The sequence below is a fragment of the Strix aluco genome, chromosome 13, assembly GCF_031877795.1.
Source record: "Strix aluco isolate bStrAlu1 chromosome 13, bStrAlu1.hap1, whole genome shotgun sequence".
In the NCBI taxonomy this organism is placed as follows: domain Eukaryota; kingdom Metazoa; phylum Chordata; class Aves; order Strigiformes; family Strigidae; genus Strix; species Strix aluco.
This window is the reverse complement of record NC_133943.1, coordinates 21445294-21463162: the sequence shown is the minus strand read 5'-3', so window position 1 is coordinate 21463162 and position 17869 is coordinate 21445294.

The window sequence follows — 17869 nt, the reverse complement described above, 5'->3', positions numbered from 1 at the left end:
GGAGGCCGAGCAGGCAGCCTGGCAGTGCGGAGGGCAGGGGACACCGAGGGCGAGGATGAGTGCGCTGGGAGCTGGGCACTGCGGTGGCCAAACTGCTGCTTGGGTGGTTGGCTGGGGCATTCACACGGGCTTGAGAAATAGTCAGTGGCCTCTTTTGTCTCCCCTCTATTGATGTGGGCAAGGAATTCACATGGGATCTGAACCCCGCTGCTGGGGATGGTGAGAAAGATGGCCAGGTGATGCAGGACCCAGCTTCCAGGACTTTCCCCAGTGCAAGTTAGCTGCACAACTGCCCCGGAGACCAGACTGGGGCAACGGGCCGTCCCTGGCTGACACACGCACTGATGTTTTACAGCTTCAGTAGCCGCCCCTCAGTATCACCATGGGCATTTTTCCACCTATGTGCAAGTCCTTTTCATGCTTTTCATGGTAACTCACACAAGCTAAAAACTTTCATTGCTTTTTAGGTGACCAACATCTCTATCATGTGATCTAAAATTTTTTTTAAAAATCATGTATTGTGATGTTGGCAGCACCAAGGAGGCCCCAAGGAAAGAAGAGACAGAGGCACAGGGCAAGACAGGTGGACAGCCCTGCCCAGCATCCTTTGACGTTACCTCACTGAGCCTCCTGGGCGGGTGCAGGCACTGAGTTTAAAGTCCTGGGCTTGCAATGACAGAACATATTAAGGGATGGCTGCTCTGGGCAGTCAGTTAATTGGGGTCTCACAGGCCTTTGCAGCCCCAAGTGGGTGCCCTGAGCAGTGCCTGATGATGCTGAAGGCTGGGATGTCAGTGCATGCCACAGCCTGGCTTGGTTGCTAGCACCGCGCTACTCATATCGCTGTCTGATGCAGCATGGAGTGAGCGGGCAGTGTTGCAGCGGTGGTCAGCGGACGAACGCACAGCCCACCTGCCACCAAGCCAAGCTGAGCCCCACGCTCTTCAGGGACCCCATTGTCTTCACAGGAGCTTGGTGAAAGGGACACTCCCTGGCGTCTTAACTACCCTCTCTCTGATGCAGGTACATGTTGAATGATCCTCAAAGCAGAGGATCAAACCACAAGAGTCCTTCCCTAATCCTTCCTTCCCTAGGAAGCATTTCTTTCCAGAAGGGGTTGTTGGGTGTTGGAATGGGCTGCCCAGGGCAGGGGGGGAGTCCCCATCCCTGGAGGGGTTGAAGAGTCGGGTTGACCCAGCGCTGAGGGATCTGGTGGAGTTGGGAACGGTCAGTGCTGGGTTAACGGTTGGACTAGATGATCTTCAAGGTCCTTTCCAACCTAGATGATTCTGTGATTCTGTAATTCACTGAACCTCAACCGAAATTCTGGTATTTTTTATGTGGTCATTAGTGGTAATTTAAAACTACGGACTCCTTTAACATCAGACTGCCCAGAGTGATGTCCAGATAAATGAAAAAAACATACTCTGCTTGTAATTCTTCCCAGGTGATGGCTCCTTCCCCTCCTCATTACCCTTATTCTGTGCTCCCCACCAACATGGGCCATGTTTTCCTTTCTCTGGGTGCCCCCCTCCCCCACCCTACTGCCTTGGGAAGTATTCAGCATTTTGCAGGACAGAGCTCCTGGAAACACAGGACTCCTTGTTTGCACAAGTCAATCATCTTGAACTGAAACCCAGTCAGGTTAACAATTAGGTTCAAAAGTTTCTTCCAACTAGAGGGACCTTCTGAGAGACAAAAGGCTCCTGCTGACAAAATGAAGGCTGCTAGATCAGCATAGGAGCAACGCTTGTTTTCCTTAGATTGATGGGAAACTGTGAACAACAGCTCTCTAGCTCAGTGCCTTCAGGAACCTCTTGCTGCCTAGACTGCCTGAGAGCTGGCTTTTCTGGTCTGAAAACTCAGGTAATGTGACCTGGCTCTCCCAGGATGCAAACCCAGGTACCCCAGGGGATGCATTAGAGGCCAGAAGGTGTTTGGAGGCAACTCTTCCCTTCCCAGCACTGCCGTAAATTCATGGCACAAGTGTGGGAAGGTCCCAGCCTGACCCTGAGGTGAGCAGACTTGCACCCACTGGGAACACCACTATTCCCTGGCTCCTGCTCCACGCTGACCAGCTCTGGCTCGTGTTCTCAGTGTCACCTTCTCCACAACTCCCATCCCCTCCTTTCTGGTGTGTGGGACCCCGGCTGGGAAGAGCTGCCGGCAAGTCGGTGAGTAAGGCCCAGCCCTACTGAAAGGCCCTGAGCACAGCTAGCACCACCGCAGCCCGGCACGCTGCATTACCTGCTAGGAGAGGAGTCTCTGGCACATCCAAGATGCTGACGGTCTGGCTTTCTCTGGAGAAGTACCACTGAGCACACCAAGCCTGAGGGACCAAAGAGGTACCGTTCTGGCTGGACAAGTGGGATGCTCCATCCCACAAACTGTGCTGTGTGAGAAAAGTACCCAGTTGTCCCCATCACTCCCAGACTCATTTTAAGAAGCTGAGCATCCCTGTTCCACCCATTTGGAAAAGGGTGCTTCAAATCTCCTGAGAAAGTGACTTCCCTCTTCCCAGAATCATGCACTGAACTGCACTTTGAGGACTCTCAGTCACTGCCAGAGACAGCCCTGTTCTTGGGTTCCCTCCCTCTCTGCCGTGACTCTAAGTATATGGCAAGCGGGGCCATTTGCCAATGTTTGTGTCTCGACAAACAGTCTGTCAGCATTTTAGTGTATGGCTTCAGCTGGGATCAGCTATGCGTTCTCTCCCCATTAAATGGCAGAGCTGTGTGCAAACACCCTGGCATCAAACCATCTGGGGCATGCTCGGGGCCAACTGCTGATCTCCCAGTAGCATGTGTCAGGCACCCTCTCGCACCAAGGCAAAGGACGACTGCGGGATTGGGGCTCCCATGCCACTGCCTGCACGGGTCGCCAACCCCCATCCTGCCCATGGGGGTCTCCTCTGCCACCAGTCACCTCTCCCGCTGGACCTGCTTACCTGGATCCCCGTTGCTCCAGCCTGCTCAAAGAGGACCCGGCACAAGCAAGCTGCAGCAGATAGCAGTCCTGAATAAAACAGACTCTTGAATGGCAGCAGAGGCCAGTGGAAACAACTTCTGGTTGCTGATAACACATGAGCCCCCCACTCCCACTAACATGATAACAAGCTCTCATGGCCTTCATTCATGGAGCTATTGAGCATTTACCTCCCTCCCTGGCTCACTGGGGAACTGTGGCCTGGGAGGCTGAGAACAGGGCAGACTTTCTCCTAAGACTGCACCCAGACAGGGCACAGTCTTGCTTACACAGACACTGTTTGAGCTCAGTACTAAGACACCTTGGATATACAGCCTAGGTTCTGTCCAGACTCAAAGGCTCTGGAAATGGTTTCTGGCCCAGAGATCTGGGATTCAGGTACCTTGAACTTCAGCCTGACCTGTGCCACGTCCTCCAGCCTCAGCAGTTTACAGCAAGAGCAGTATCTGGCTTTTTGCCCAGGGTCACATTCTGCCTTGGTGTAGCTGTTACAGGAGAATAGCAAACTGGAAGGGTAGATGTGTGGGATGTGATGCATCCCACCTGTCATCATTTGGAGGAGACAGTAGCCCTTCGCAGCAGTCAGGGGTCTTCTGAGTTAGCCCAGTGGACTGAAAGGCATTGCACCCATTTACACCAGAGCTGAGTTTGTCCCCAGTAAGCTGTTAGCATATTCCCCTGCCTTTCCCAGTGCACTAGTTCCTCAGTGCTGATCTGTGAAGACTTTAAATGGTACCAAGACGGTCACCTCTGAGAAGATTTCCACATCCTTGTTGGACACTGGGAAGACAATGTGGGTTCCCCCAGACCCATCTCCTCTGTACAGCCCCTAGCATAGCAAGGGCCTCGTCCCTGTTACTTAGCACAAAGTGAGGATACTATCTAAGGCCAACAGTGGAGCTTGTGATTATTTTACACCTCTGAACCTCTTCTTGCTTGGAGGAGACTGAATCTGGTTCACCATGGAGTGGAGCAATTCAAAGCCGCAGGGACAGGTGATACTCAAAATGTCACTGGTGGTACTCAGTGGATAAGTGACCCTTTGTAGGGCAGATCTGACAGCTGCTTTCTGCTACAGCATCTCCTCCCCTGGAGTTCAGGGAAGTCAGTGATTGGCCCCAGACACTGACTCCATGAATGTCACAGAAGGTAGCACCACTGGCAGACCAGACAAGCTCACCTGACCCACCTCATCTGGACTGAGAAGTCTTCCAAGGTGTGTTCAGCAGGGTTTGGTCAAGATGCTCCCTCCACAGAAAACTGGAGATGGAGGAAGTGACCTTCAGAGGAGTACGCGATTAGAAAGTGATGGCCACAGGCTGCAGTGGGACTTACCTCCATCGTTTACACCGTGGATTTGTAGGTAATGCTATTTGAAAGCTGGTGTGACCAAGACCAGGTCTGAACTGGATCTCAGTGGCTGGGCTGAGCTGCAGATGCACCGATCACACCGGCACCACTGAAAGCAAGGCACCCACCTCCTCCCTGGGCAGACCCCAGACTCATGGTTGGTATTGTGGGGCGTGATCTTAATCTAGACACAGGCATAGGTTTCATTCTGGTGGTACTGCTGCTGATGTGTCCATATACAAGCTCTATTTCTTTCCAAAATTACACAGTAATGTTTCCTGAAGATACAAGGACAAAGCAATCAGCATCACCACAGAGAGAGGCCGTCAAGAACTGCAGATGACAAACACATAACTGACCAAAGATCAGGGTTACAGCGATTATTTCACGTATCTGCCACTGAAGGAAATGCATGTTGCACCTATGATTATCAGTAAACTACAGCAAAAAAACAAGAGCAAAAGTCCTGGTTTTGGCTGGGATAGAGTTAATTTTCTTCCTAGTAGCTGGTACAGTGCTGTGTTTTGGATATAGTGCGAGAACAGCTTTAATAATAGAGGTTTTCATTATTGCTGAGCAATGCTTACGCAAAGTCAAGGCCTTTTCTGCTTCTCACACCACTCCACCAGTGAGTAGGCTGGGGTGCACAAGAAGCTGGGAGGGAGCATGGCCAGGACAGCTGACCCAAACTTGACAAAGGGCTATTCCATACCATAGGACGTCATGCTCAGTATAGAAACTGGGGGGAGCTGGCTGGGGGGGCAGATTGCTGCTGGGGCATCGATCAACAGGTTGTGAGCAACTGCACTGTGCATCACTTGTCTTTTTTGGGGTTTTACCTCTCTCTTCTTTTTATTATATTCCTTTTAATTACTATTATTATTATATTTTATTATTGCTATTGTTATTATTATATTTTATTTTATTTTAGTTAATAAACTGTTATTATCTCAACCCATGAGTTTCACTTTTTTTTCTGATTCTCCTCCTCACCCCGCTGGGATGGGGGAGGAGTGAGCAAGCAGCTGTGTGGTGGTTAGCTGGTGGCTGGGGCTAAACCATGACATCAAAACAAGAGTAAAAACTGTGCCAGAGCAAACACAGAGCATCCATGGCTAGAACCCCATCACAGAAACCAGATCTGCTTGCCATACCTCCCCCAGCCTCAAGCCCAGTGCTTAACTGGGAAGTCAGTGCCTGACTCCACAAGGCAGCTTCTGCCAAAATAGCAGCCATGCCTTGCCTCTGTATCTGCTGCTCTTCTGAGGGCCACGAGCATCCCTAAAAATCCAGTTCCCGGGGCTCATCAGGAACAGTAGTCCAGCAAGTGGATCACGCCCAGCATGTGTTGGGTCCCAGCTGGAGAAGGTAGTGCCACAAGGATGCCCGGAGGCCAGGTCTGGTATTGGGATGTGCAGGGCAGAAGCTGCCTGTCTGCCTGTCCCCCAGCGTGGGCTGGCTGTGAAACACCACCCGTGGCACCCAGGTGTCCCCGCTATGGCAGTGCTCTGCTCGCCAGGCTGGGACCAGACTGCATCAGGTCTCAGCAGCCTGCACAGAGGCTGCGTGTGCGTGCTCGGGCGTTCATCAACATGACAGTTTGATCTCAGCTATGGTCTAGAGGTGAATGAGCACAGCAGTGTGACGTGTTCATGGGGGGATGTGTGTAGCCAGGGCGTTTTCTACCCCCTGCACAGGGAGGGAGGGGCACAAATAGGGTCAGGGGGATGTGTGTGTGGAGAGGAGCTGCATGAGGATAAATCAGTTCGGGATTAGAAGGTGGCACTGGCAACCTGCCATGTGACAGCCAGGCTTGCACAGCCAGAACCCCAGCTGTCAGCCTGGTGGCAGCAATTAAATGAGGTATCGATTGAGGAATTGTTGTCTGCAGGGTTTAAAGATAAGATCGATGGAGACCAAAAGGTTTAGGCTCCGTTTACTAATTAGTCAAGCACGCTTGGGAGAGAAACCTTTCGAGACACAGAGAGCTGAGATGTGTACGGGCAGTACTGCCAATGTGCTGGGGTTACCCTGTCCCTGGCATCCAGTCTTCACCACTCCTGTCTCTCTGGTGCCAAGGGGTGGACAGGCACCGGCGTGCCCGTGCCAGGGATTTAAATTAGCAAGGAGGCAATCAGCTACCAGGAGCGGGTGGGGGCAGCGGGGTGGAGCATTCTGTCTGTGCTGGGGCGATGAGCTGCTTTTCTCCCAAGGCAGGGATGTGGGAAAGAGGGGCTGTGCATGTGTCTGTGCGTGGGGAGGAGTAACCAAAAGGAGAGCTGCTCCCTTTGCATTGCAAATTGTTTGGGGCTGAATTGATCCATTTCTTAGGCTCTGGCATTAGTTACAGCCTGAACACATTTCTCTTCCCCCTGCTCCTCGTGCAGCAAGCCCAGAGACACAAAGGAGACAAATGTGGCACAGACTTTTTGTGGCTTACGTGCTGATTCTGCCTATGCTCCATGGAGCTAAATCAGGGGAGAGCAAGGCAATGGCTTTATGCCCTCTCTGCTTTGTTCCCTCACTTCCAGATGATGTCCAGGACATGGTCAAATGGGGACAAGCAGGCAATGGCCTTGCCTGAATGTGGTTTGGGTGGCCTTTGAGACTGTCTCCTCACTTGCTGTTGTAGGAGGAGGGTCTGTGGCTTCAAAACAGAGTTGCTTTTAAACCAGCTGGGGAGCTGGGCTAGGCCGTGTCTCCCAGGGGATGTCTCAGTGTCAGCTCTGCATTAGGAATAGGCGTCAACATGGCTCCCCCTTCCCAGAGCAGCCAGAGAATTCCTCTTTTCATCTCAGCGTACCAGGAAAATTCGAGCCCAGCAAACAGAGGAGGGTCAGCAGCTGTCGCAACGGGTCCTGTGACCCACAGCCAGCCTGGGGGCAGTGCCTCACCACGGCCATGGGTCAGCATGGCCTCAGACCCACTCCCCCCATGTGATGGTCCATGCCAGAGCACTGTCAGCCACACGAGCCCCGGCGGACAACCCGCCAGTTTGCATTCCCTGCCCAGGTCAGTCCTCCTGCTGCCACCCGAAACAGGACAGAGGGGAGCGGGGCCAGATGCCAACACTGCTGACAGAGGGGCAGCACGTCCTGCTGGAACCCTTGTCCTTCAGCTGGGACTGCCCTCCCTCTGTGCCGAGCCTTACGACTGCTATTAGCAACTGCAACCTGACCCAGCCTGCTATAAAACACTGCGGGATGGGAGAGAGAAGCGTTTGAGCAGGCTGAGAAACTGTAGTCACCAGGAGACTGAACGTGCCTCCGGGGGTGGCAGGGATGAAAGGAAGGGATGGAAGAGAAAACAGAGATCAAGGACACTGTGACGCCATGTGGCTGTTCCAGGGTGCCTCATGCTCTCGCAGCAGGGCTAGGCAGATTTATAGCTTTCTCTTGAGGGTCTGGAGCCAGCCTCCAGTTATTTCACATTTAGGAGGCAGTTTCCTTTGCCTTTCCTCTTTCTCTGACTTGTAAATCTGCATGCCCCGCACTGGACCAGACCCATGTCCTTGTTCTCTGCATACAGCATCAGTGCCTGGGACAGATATTGCATCTCTGCCAGTGCAAGACAGAATCAACTAGGGCCTAAGGGATCATTGTTTTCCTGCTGTTGTTATACAGCTCCATTCCATTGCAGTGTCCTGAAACTGTGAATTTAAACAGTCCTTCTCTATGGGAGACATGGACCAGGCAGCTGACCCAGGGCTGCCAAAGCCATAATGTTCTTCCCATGTGGATTTTGCTTTCCTTATTCTCCCGCAAGAGTCAGGCTGATCGCCCTGCCCATGGCCACCTGTCTATACTAAGAGGGAACAGGAGACCCTGTGGTTGCTGTGGGTTGCAGAGCCAGCAAGCCTCCTTTAGACTGTCCACTCCAAGAGTCATTCCAGCCCATGCCACCTCCTAGACATGGCTGTGATGGATGAGCAATGCAAGGGATGTCAGTCGGTCTCTCTGGACCCGCATAGATCAGACAGCACATCCAGGATCCTGGCTCGTGATGTGACTCTGCACATTGGGCAGGAGATCAGAGCACTGTTTCCTAAATGTTTCCTGGAGAGGTTGCACAAACCACCCAAGCTGACCCACTTGTCTCCCAGATTGCTTGCCTTCCAGCATCTGCCTCTGCCAGGAGTGTGGTTGCCGGGTGGCTGAAGATGGCTACCCCAGTGCCACCCTTACCCCATAAGCAGTTCTGGAGGACCCATAGCTATCTTCTAGGGCTACTGGCTATGATAAGGCACTTTGAAGAGTCCCCCCAGGGGAGATGCAGATAAGGACAAGCACATCTGCAGAGAAATGGAAAAGGCTTCAGAGATCAAAGCGGATCTCCTAGCAAACGCAATGGGTCCCCTCCATACCTGATCACCCCAACTGGTCTGTTGGATCAAAGGTGCCCAGATAGTGCCTGCTATGACATTTCACTTTCCACCTGGCATCAGGCTGATACCTTCCCTTATCAGGACCAAGCTGTGGTTTAACGCCCAGCCAGGAAGAGAAGTCTGAGTTCCCTATATGTTCCTAGGGGTTGGATGCTGCTCACAGACAGGAAAGCTTGATGTAGACAGATCTCCAGGAGCCACAGGGGTATTTATTTCCTGTTTGTCTGCCCTGGGTGAATAGAGTCAGTCTATGCAAGCCAGGGTGTAAGTGTTTGCCTGCACACAGGAAGGCGTGACTCTTGCAAGGCAAGAAGTGGAAGGTTGGGTCTGTGCCAGGGGACACAGTGTTTCTCTGCCACCTTTCTCTCCTGACAGGAGCAGTGAGGCACAGGACGGGTGCAGGGGGGTGCCAGGCCACCAGAGCGTGCAGGAGGCACCCCTGCCTCCACGGGTCACCATGACAAAGGGAAAGGCAGAACTCCTCCCACCTCTCCTCCATTTTCCTTGTGGCGTGAGGCTGCAATCCAGTGGCAGAGAGAAAAAAAGCAGACATTGGGAAATCTGTTCACAGCTCCCCACTGGGGTTGCTGTGAAGCAACGGGGAGCAGGAATAGGGCTGAAGCCCAGCCCGTGCCAAGAGCATCAGCAGAGGCACAGTACTTTCCTAGGCCTCCTCACATGCGTAATGTCAATGTGGTCATTACTCTTTAGCAGAGACATGCATGTCTACAGACAGATAAATAACCCCAGCAGCATGCTGGTTTCTTGTCTGTCCACAGGAAGTCTTCATCTTTCAGGCTCAAGGGGGATCTTATCAATGTATATAAATACCTGAAGGGAGGGTGCAAAGAAGACGGAGCCAGGCTCTTTTCAGTGATGTCCAGTGACAGGACAAGAGGCAACGGGCACAAACAGAAACACAGCAGGCTCCCTCTGAACATCAGGAAACACTTTTTCACTGTGAGGGTGACTGAGCACTGGCACAGGTTGCCCAGGGAGGTTGTGGAGTCACCGTCCTTGGAGATATTCTGGACATGGACCTGGAGCCATCTGGACATGGACCTGGGCAACTGGCTCTGGGTGGCCCTGCTTGAGCAGGGAGGCTGGACCAGATGACCTCCAGAGTTCCCTGCCAATCTCAGCCAGTCTGGGATGCTGTGATCTTGCTGGAGGCTGCATTTCCAGACTCTGGTTCTTGTTTCCATGTCAAAGCCATAGCTTCTTCTAGATCTCTCCTACTGACTTGCCCAACTTGGTGGCCGTCACAAATGCCAAACTGATCTCCATCCATTCCTGCCTGTGTGGGGCCAGGCAGACACAGTTCAGTCTTGCAGGCAAGAGAAGTTTTTTGCCTGCTCAGCTGCAGCCCTGGGAAAGCAGCAGGCTCTGTGTATGGGCCAGACCAATCACATGCAGGAAACTTCACCTACTCACCTACTCAGTGCAGGAAACCTCACCTACACACAGGCTGGGAGCTCCCACACAGGCCACAGGCTGGCCTCAGCCCCTCCAGCACCAGTATTGATGTGGGCCCAGCCAAGGACGTATTGGAGATGGACTCTGCGAAGAAAGCAGGACTTCCCCAGGGACCGCATCCCACACCAGGCTGTTCCTGCTGCCTGGCCTTCCTCCCACCCAGACTTCCCTTCCTCAGATCCAGGTCATTGCCTCTTGCCCTTCCATCATCAGAGATGGTGAATAATTCACTCACTTCATTTATGTCATTACCTTGAAGGTATTTATAGTGCATGATCAGTGCCCCTAGAGAATTTTCTCTGCTGAACTCCATAAATTGCATTGTCTTGGTCTCTCCGCCCCACCCGCCTGTGCTAATTGCTGCATCGTGTTTGCTGACCTCTTGCATTTTCCTTGGTTTCTTCCATCCTTAGACTTCGGGGGAAAATGCTCTCTCCGTTTCTCCCCAGGGTCTCCACTGGGGCCCCACATCTTTGTAGGCAATCTGATCCACAGGTAACAGCGACACAGCAGATGTTGTGAGACAGCAAAGTCTGCTTGCTGGACATGAAATATGTTCTCACTCATGGGCACATCCCACATGGAGGAGAGGCTCAGCCAGAACAGGAGGATGTGTTTCTTTGCAAAGCAAGGGCAGCTGGAGCATGTGGTGAACTGATGATATGTATGAAAAGTCTGGATGGGTCATTGCTAACGCCAGCTCTGTCCTTACAGGTTTTGGGGACAGGAGGGACCTAAGCTGATGTATTGCTTAGCACAAGGATAGATTTCTCCCAGCAGTTCCTGGTTTGGGCCATGCTAACAAACAGGGACATACACTTTAGAGCTGCCTCACCTTCCAGTAGGAACCATCCGTCCTTTGTGCCCATGGCTGAACGCACTCAGAAACAGGCCAAGAGTAACTCATAGTCTCCCAAACTCTCAGAGTTATTCCAGAGGAACACGTAGCTTGAAGCCATCCCCCGTGGCTCAGGAAACACCACTGCAGTGTGAGGCGCCTCTTACAGGAGCACAGCCTGTGCTCAGCAATGCCTCACTGTCCTGCAGGTGAGCACTGCAATCTAAGCTTGTGGTGTTTCCCAGGTCAATGCTAGACAGCCCACAGGGCACTGCATGATGAGAAACAGGAGACAAAGGTACCAGGCACGTAGTAGCATTATGCCTGTTTCTCTCAGTGATGCAGTTAGCCCTCGTCAGTTGTATTAAGTCTTTGTTTCCGTATCCTTGGCTCCTACCACCACCGGTCTCTCACGGCAGGGAGTTCCATGGATTAGACTTCCGGAAAATGGCCTGCCCCTCCCCAGTTCAATGTTAATGTGGTTACTTTCAGAGCTGCTCAGGGTCACTTCATCCCTCCCATCTGAGGGAGGATCACAAGCTGAGCTGCACTGAGTCTGGCAGGTCTGAACACTGCTGGCGGGGCAGGATCCAAAGCTGGCCTTAACTGGACTCCCAGTGGGGCAGCTGCTGGTCCCCACATGGTTCCCAGGGCAGTCACGGAGTGCTAAGGGAGGGGTCCACTACCCCCGGGGATGCTGAAACTGGACAGGAACTTCCCCACAGGGTGGGCTTTGGCACAGCACTGTGCACAGATCAGGGGAGGAGGGGCTGGCGCAGGTCAGGGAGGACGAAACTGCCCAGACCCACAGTGCAGGCTGAGCTTCAGCCTCCCTCTGCTTGTACCAGCTGAATGGGCATCCCAGGAAGCTGCTTTCCTGGGAACGGTGCACACAAGTGGTGCTGTTCCAGCATGATGCCATGCTCCCTTCTCAGAGGAGGCCCCACCAGGCACCGACTGTCCCGCTGCAGGGAGTGGGAAATATCACCAACTGTTTGCAGGTGCCCCCAGGCCCAGCCCAGATGGCCTGCCCTACTCTGCACTGCTTTGTAGGGACCAGGGACGAAGCGAGGCAGGCTGTACTGCTGTGTAGATGCTAAACTAGGCCAGCATATGGTGCTGTAGGTCCATGGTATATCTTGCAAGACATCATACTGACCTTGGCTAAGGAATTACTAGAAGTCAGCCCAGTAGCACTGGGGAAGCTTGTGGGGGCTGTCTCCGATTTTGCTTAGTTTTTTTTGGAAGGCAGATGTTTAAATCCTAAAATGTCCTGCCCCCAAACCGTACTAAACAGATGATAAAATGTGGCTAGTGTGTTTCTGCGGTAATACTGCTGTGCTCGGGAGCCTGTCCTGGCTACCTTGGGCTGTGCCTCTCCAGGTTGTGCATCCCGTGGGGGTAGGGCTGGCAGTGAGCAGCCGGTGCACCCAGCTTGTGCCTGGCTGCCCAAACTGTGGGAGATGCTGTGGGCACAGGCCAGTGGGAGAGGAGATGGGTGCCGTGAGAAATCTCACTTCCCATGAGGTGCTGCGCAGCATTTCCTGGCTGTTTCCAGTTTTAGAGGATTTCTTCCCAAGGAGAAAAAGGAGGAGTCCCATTTTCCCAGGGACAGCATGAACTGTTTGCCTCATCCCACGAATCCACTGAAAAAGAGTTTTGCTGAGCAGTTTTCAGCTAGTCACACCCAGACGACCACTGTACCTTTACACTGTACCCTTCATGGGGAAACCCAGCTACCTGACCTCACTTCAGCCACGGCAACGGGCAAATCCTCACACTACTGCCATTTACACTCTTACCCCACAGATGCAGATTTTGACAAAAAGCTCTTCTGACCCCCGTCAACACTACCTCTGCCTTTACAGGTGCCCAAGAACACAACATCATTGCCTCTGGAGCATCGGAGAAGCCTGTGTGCTTTGGGGACTGCGATGTCTCCGAGGTGGCTGAGCGAAAGGACCAGCTGCTGGAGGCAGTGCTGAGATTGGGCTCTGCATCGCCGGCTCCACAGCTCCGGCTCCGCACCCCCAAAGCTCAAAGGCCAGCAGGAAAGGAGATGCTGAGAAGTGGAGCCCTTGCCTGTACTGGGTCCTCAGAGTACAGCCAGGCATCGCGCTCACTCCGGCACCACCTGAGAGCTTCCCAGGGCAGGGGTCTGGGACCCCTCACCAGCCCCGGGCCAACGCGATGCATCTGCACAGCACAAGGCCACCCAAACCACCCCTCCCTCCCTTCCTTCCTCCCTCCCTCAGTCCCCTGGCTTCCCAGATCACAGCCCTTCCTCCTAGCATCCGAGGGGCACTGATGTGAGATTAACCCCCTGCTCTCCACAACCTCGCTGTTATTACAGACCTCCAAGTGGGAAGAGTACAAGGGATGGGTGTTGTGTCGGGGTCAACCTCTTCCAGTGGGTGCAGCTGTGGGCAGCATTAGGGTGACACCCCAGGCTGCCAGGACAGCTCTACAGACCATCTGCTCTCTGCTGTCTCTTCTCCAACAGCTGTCTCCTTGATGCTCTGGTCCAGTACTGCTCCCTGGGCTTGGGGACGGCTGCCCTCCCCATGGCTGGAAGCAGCAGCTCCTCTCCAGGAAAGTCTGCTCCCTGCACCCTGGGCAGAGGGTGTACCAGAGCCGGCCAAAGCTCGGATTCATTGGGTGTTCTGCACCGCACAGAGTGATTTAAGGCTGTGGCTGGAGCCTTCAGTGTTTCCCCGTTGACAGTGCAAACGCCACGTTTAATGTCGTCCTTTGTGTTTCTCAGGCAGGAAGAGCTGTGTGTACAAATAATTAAAGGGAAGAATCGGAGTGATTAGGGCAGATGATTATTGTCAAATTATGATTTATCTCAGAGGGAAATTAGTAACCCCCCTCCCCCAAAGGGCTCAGCCTAGCACGGTGAATGGGCACTGGTTTTTTGATTAATAGATGCCTTTAGAAGGTCACCTACATCCATTGCAGATTAACTCAGTGGGAAAAGTTCTTTCAGTAATTCAAGCTGTTGTTCTCACAAGCTGTCAGCTAGCTGCGAATCGGGAAGGTCCATCCGTTACAGGGCTGCTGGGTTGGAGGGGATCTTTCTTTTCTCTGGACACATAGGCATGATATATGATGCACAGAGACACGGATGACCGAGAAAACGAGCTGTGGAAAGAAAACAAAAACAGCAGTAAAGGGAAACGAGGAATCTGGGCGGACAGAGGGCTGGCCCATGCAGTGTGGGGCCTGGGACTGGAGGGCCAGAGCTCAGCTTAAGGCTGCTTGCTGGAGCCGTGATCCTAGAGCTGGTCTGCTCAGCGTGTGGAGGAAAGGTTTAGATGCCCTCCTTTTGCAACCGTCATGAGCGACTCCTGCTATGGAGAGTAACTCATCTTGTGTTTGCTTCAGCCATGCCTGTACTTAGCCATGTCCATGGAGGTGCTGGGCAGGCTGAAGCCAGTGTCCCACTGGATCTGACAGTCTCCTGTGCATTTCTGGCAAAGATCCCTCAGCGTCATGGCTTGACTCTTCCACACTGTGGACACCTCCCAATTGGCTGCTGAGGAGGAACGACCACACCAGGGTCTAACTGCCACTCAGACATCATCTTGGGGAAAGCAGGAGCTGGTGATGGCAAAGTGGAAATAGGACCAGCAGGGCTGGGATGAGGAGAGGTTGGGACTTGCACCACTCTAAAGAGAATCATGCAATAACATCAGTCCACAAACTTACAAGCAGTGTCAGAAATGCTCATGCTGGTAAAAGTTGCTCTTCGTATTGACCTTCTGTAGCTGCTCCGTTATATTTCTTTTGAGCTCCATAACCACTGTGCTTAACAAAAGCTACAGCTGGGACTGCTCCTCTTGTCTCCTCATATGTCTGTCCCTGCATGGAGACATGCAGATGATCTCACTGAGGTGACATTCTACATGGTGACTTTGTGCCATTAGGTTCTGAACGCAGACGAAGGCCCAACATGTCTAATTGTGTTGGGAATGATGTGATGATGGCATACCTCCTGCCACAATGCTGGGTGTACAGTTACCTATTTTAACTTGCATGCACTCAAGGCAAAAGGAGAGCCCAGGCATCCTGCATGTTAAGGTGGACAACAAAGAGATGAAGAAGACTCTATTCCCTGATAAATAACTATGATGATTATATTTATCTTTCTTTTAACAAATGAATGGTGTTTCAGCACAGTCATCAAAAATTCACACTAACAAACATTTCTTTTGCATCCATCTAGCCTTCATCATAAATCTATGTGCCAGGCATTAATAATATTTTCAGCAACAGATTGATTGACTAGAATATAGCTTGGTTGTCTCTAAACACTATGGGAGTCTTAACTGATTTATCACTTACTGAAGTCTGCACATATTTATATATGTACCATATTCCTTGTTATATACATACCCCTCCTTTACCCGAGCTTTCTCCAGCAGATCCATCATGGTGGTGTCAATGGCTGCTGTAGATTTGGACATCTTGTTGCCAAATCTATAATAAAGGGTTTGCTGGCACAGTACAGAGTCGGCATATTTTTGATAAACGAGTTCTAAGCCTAGAAGAAACAATTAGATCCTTTTGAGTGTCAGAGTCCAGAGACTTATCCAGTTGCCCATGCACAATGTCCAGTAACATGAAGAGACCAAGTTTTCCCTTCCAGAAAAGCCTTCTGTTTGAGGCATCAAGAGGTTGCTGGTTTGGCTGATTTTGATGCAAGGCTTTGGATATTTGGAAGGCTTGCAGGTATGTGAGAATCTTGCTTTGATATATTTATATTTTAGTTAGCTTGAGACTTGCTGGGAAGAGCTTAAGCCTGTGGGTTACACTCTTCGGAGGGCTTCAGGCTGAAGAAGAAATAAAAGCATCTCTTGATGTGGTTTTCTAAAACTCTCTACATCTAGATTCCGAGGGATTGACCACAGGCTGCATCTTCTCTGTCACCAAGAGGTAATTCTGGAGTTGGTCCCTATATCCATCATGCTCTAAGGACAGAACAAAATAAAATGGAAGAGGAAAGAGAAGCAAGACAGTGCCGTGCCAAAGCAGGGGCCAGTTTGCCCTGTATAGCCAGACTCCCTGCATTAGATCTCCGTGACAGCACCTGTCATCACAGGTCTTAGAAAAGCCTATGGCAGTCAGAGACAGAGACTCCTGCCTTCAGCGCATCCTGCAATCTGATTTTGGCTTTGTATGGAAAGGGTACTGGTGAGCTGATGCGAGGTGAGGCTTCAGACAGTGGCTGCTCAGAGAGCCAAGCACCAGCGGGAAGGAACACTCTCTGACATGGGCACGGCATCCTCAAGAGTCTGTGTCTCTACCAGCAGGAAAAAGAGGCAGCTGGAGGAGAGATCAGGTTGAGTATTTTACTTTTACCCCTTTTATATCCTTTGATCCCTTGGTAGGTGCTGGAGGGACCTGCTGGTGTACTGCTGTGCCCAGCTCTGGTGGGGAAGCATCCGCTGGTGGATGTACCATTATAGTGATCACTGATGTGATTGACTGGCTGTCTAATGGGTTGTTACAGCACTGCAGAGTCTGTCTTGCTCTACAGGTTAACTGTGAGGAGCTGGGGAGATGAAGCAACACTCATCTAAATTGGGCTGTGCATTGGGAGCAGCAAGAAGAATCTCAAAAAACCACCCTACCCTTTGCAAAAATTTCTTTTATGGTCTTTCACAAGGGAGGCCACAAACAAATGGATGAGATGCCAGGAGTCAAAAGGGAATTTTCAGGTGTTGGTTTGGTTTTATTTCTTTCTTTAAATGGCCTGAAATGTTCAAGGCAGGTTTACTGCTCCTGAAGGCTGTGTAAGTACAGATATGCCCTGCCTTTGCCTTGCTGTCCTTTGCATGCTGCAAGGAAGCCAATGACTTGAGGCCTTTGCACCCCTGCACATGAAGTTAGGGGCTAGGTGTTCTCTTCTGCAAAGAGGCACAGCTCTGTGGAAGCCCCATGCTGGTTTACATCTCCTGCAGATCCGTTCCAGCTGTTTAAAACTACAGACATTCCTCACCAGGACATAAATCTGCTACCCTGGATATTTGATATGAATCACGAACGCTTGCTATCTAGTTCTAATGTGCACATGTGTCCTACATAGATTCATGGATGTCACTGACACAAGAGCTCTTGGGCTGGGTGTCTGTGCCCTTGGCTACAAAATCAGCTCTCCTCCCAGCAGATGAGCCTGGCTCATGGCATCAGTTGCTATGCTAACCCACAGCACGATGCCTCAGCGGATCAAGGGGCAGGAGACCTCAGCATTGTAGACTTTTTCTTCCCTTCCCAAATCTTCACACAAATCCCCCCACACAGCAGAGCCAACCTGGGAGCCACAAACTGGTGCAGCCCTTGCCCCAGGTGAACAAACCCACAAACCACACTGAGCAAAGGGTGGATGATCTCTCTCCCTCGTGATGGGAAGGACTTGGATGCTGGGGGACAGAGGAGTATTGGCTGCAGGATTGCTTTAGAAAAGCCACCCCCTGAAGTCCCTCCAGCAGTGTGAGCCAGAGGGCAGTCCTCCCCAGATGAAGGCAAGAGGGATGATGGAGGATCCTGCACTGAGCCTGGAAGCAGCCTGCTCCAGGGTGGCTCCTGGAGGGACATGGAGGACCATGCAGCTCCCGCTGTCAATGCCATGTGTGGCAGGAGCACACTTGCTGTTTTTTTCTGGCTTTCAAAACAGCAGGCTTTTGATTCCCTTGGTAGAGCTCATCTGTGCTTCTTTCTGGCCTCCTCCTTTCTCTGTGCCAACCACGTGCCCCCCAGCCCGTGGGCTCTGCTGTCATTGTTGGCTGCTGGTTCCACTGGCCTCAGCTTATTGCATCTGTTTTGATTTGCTA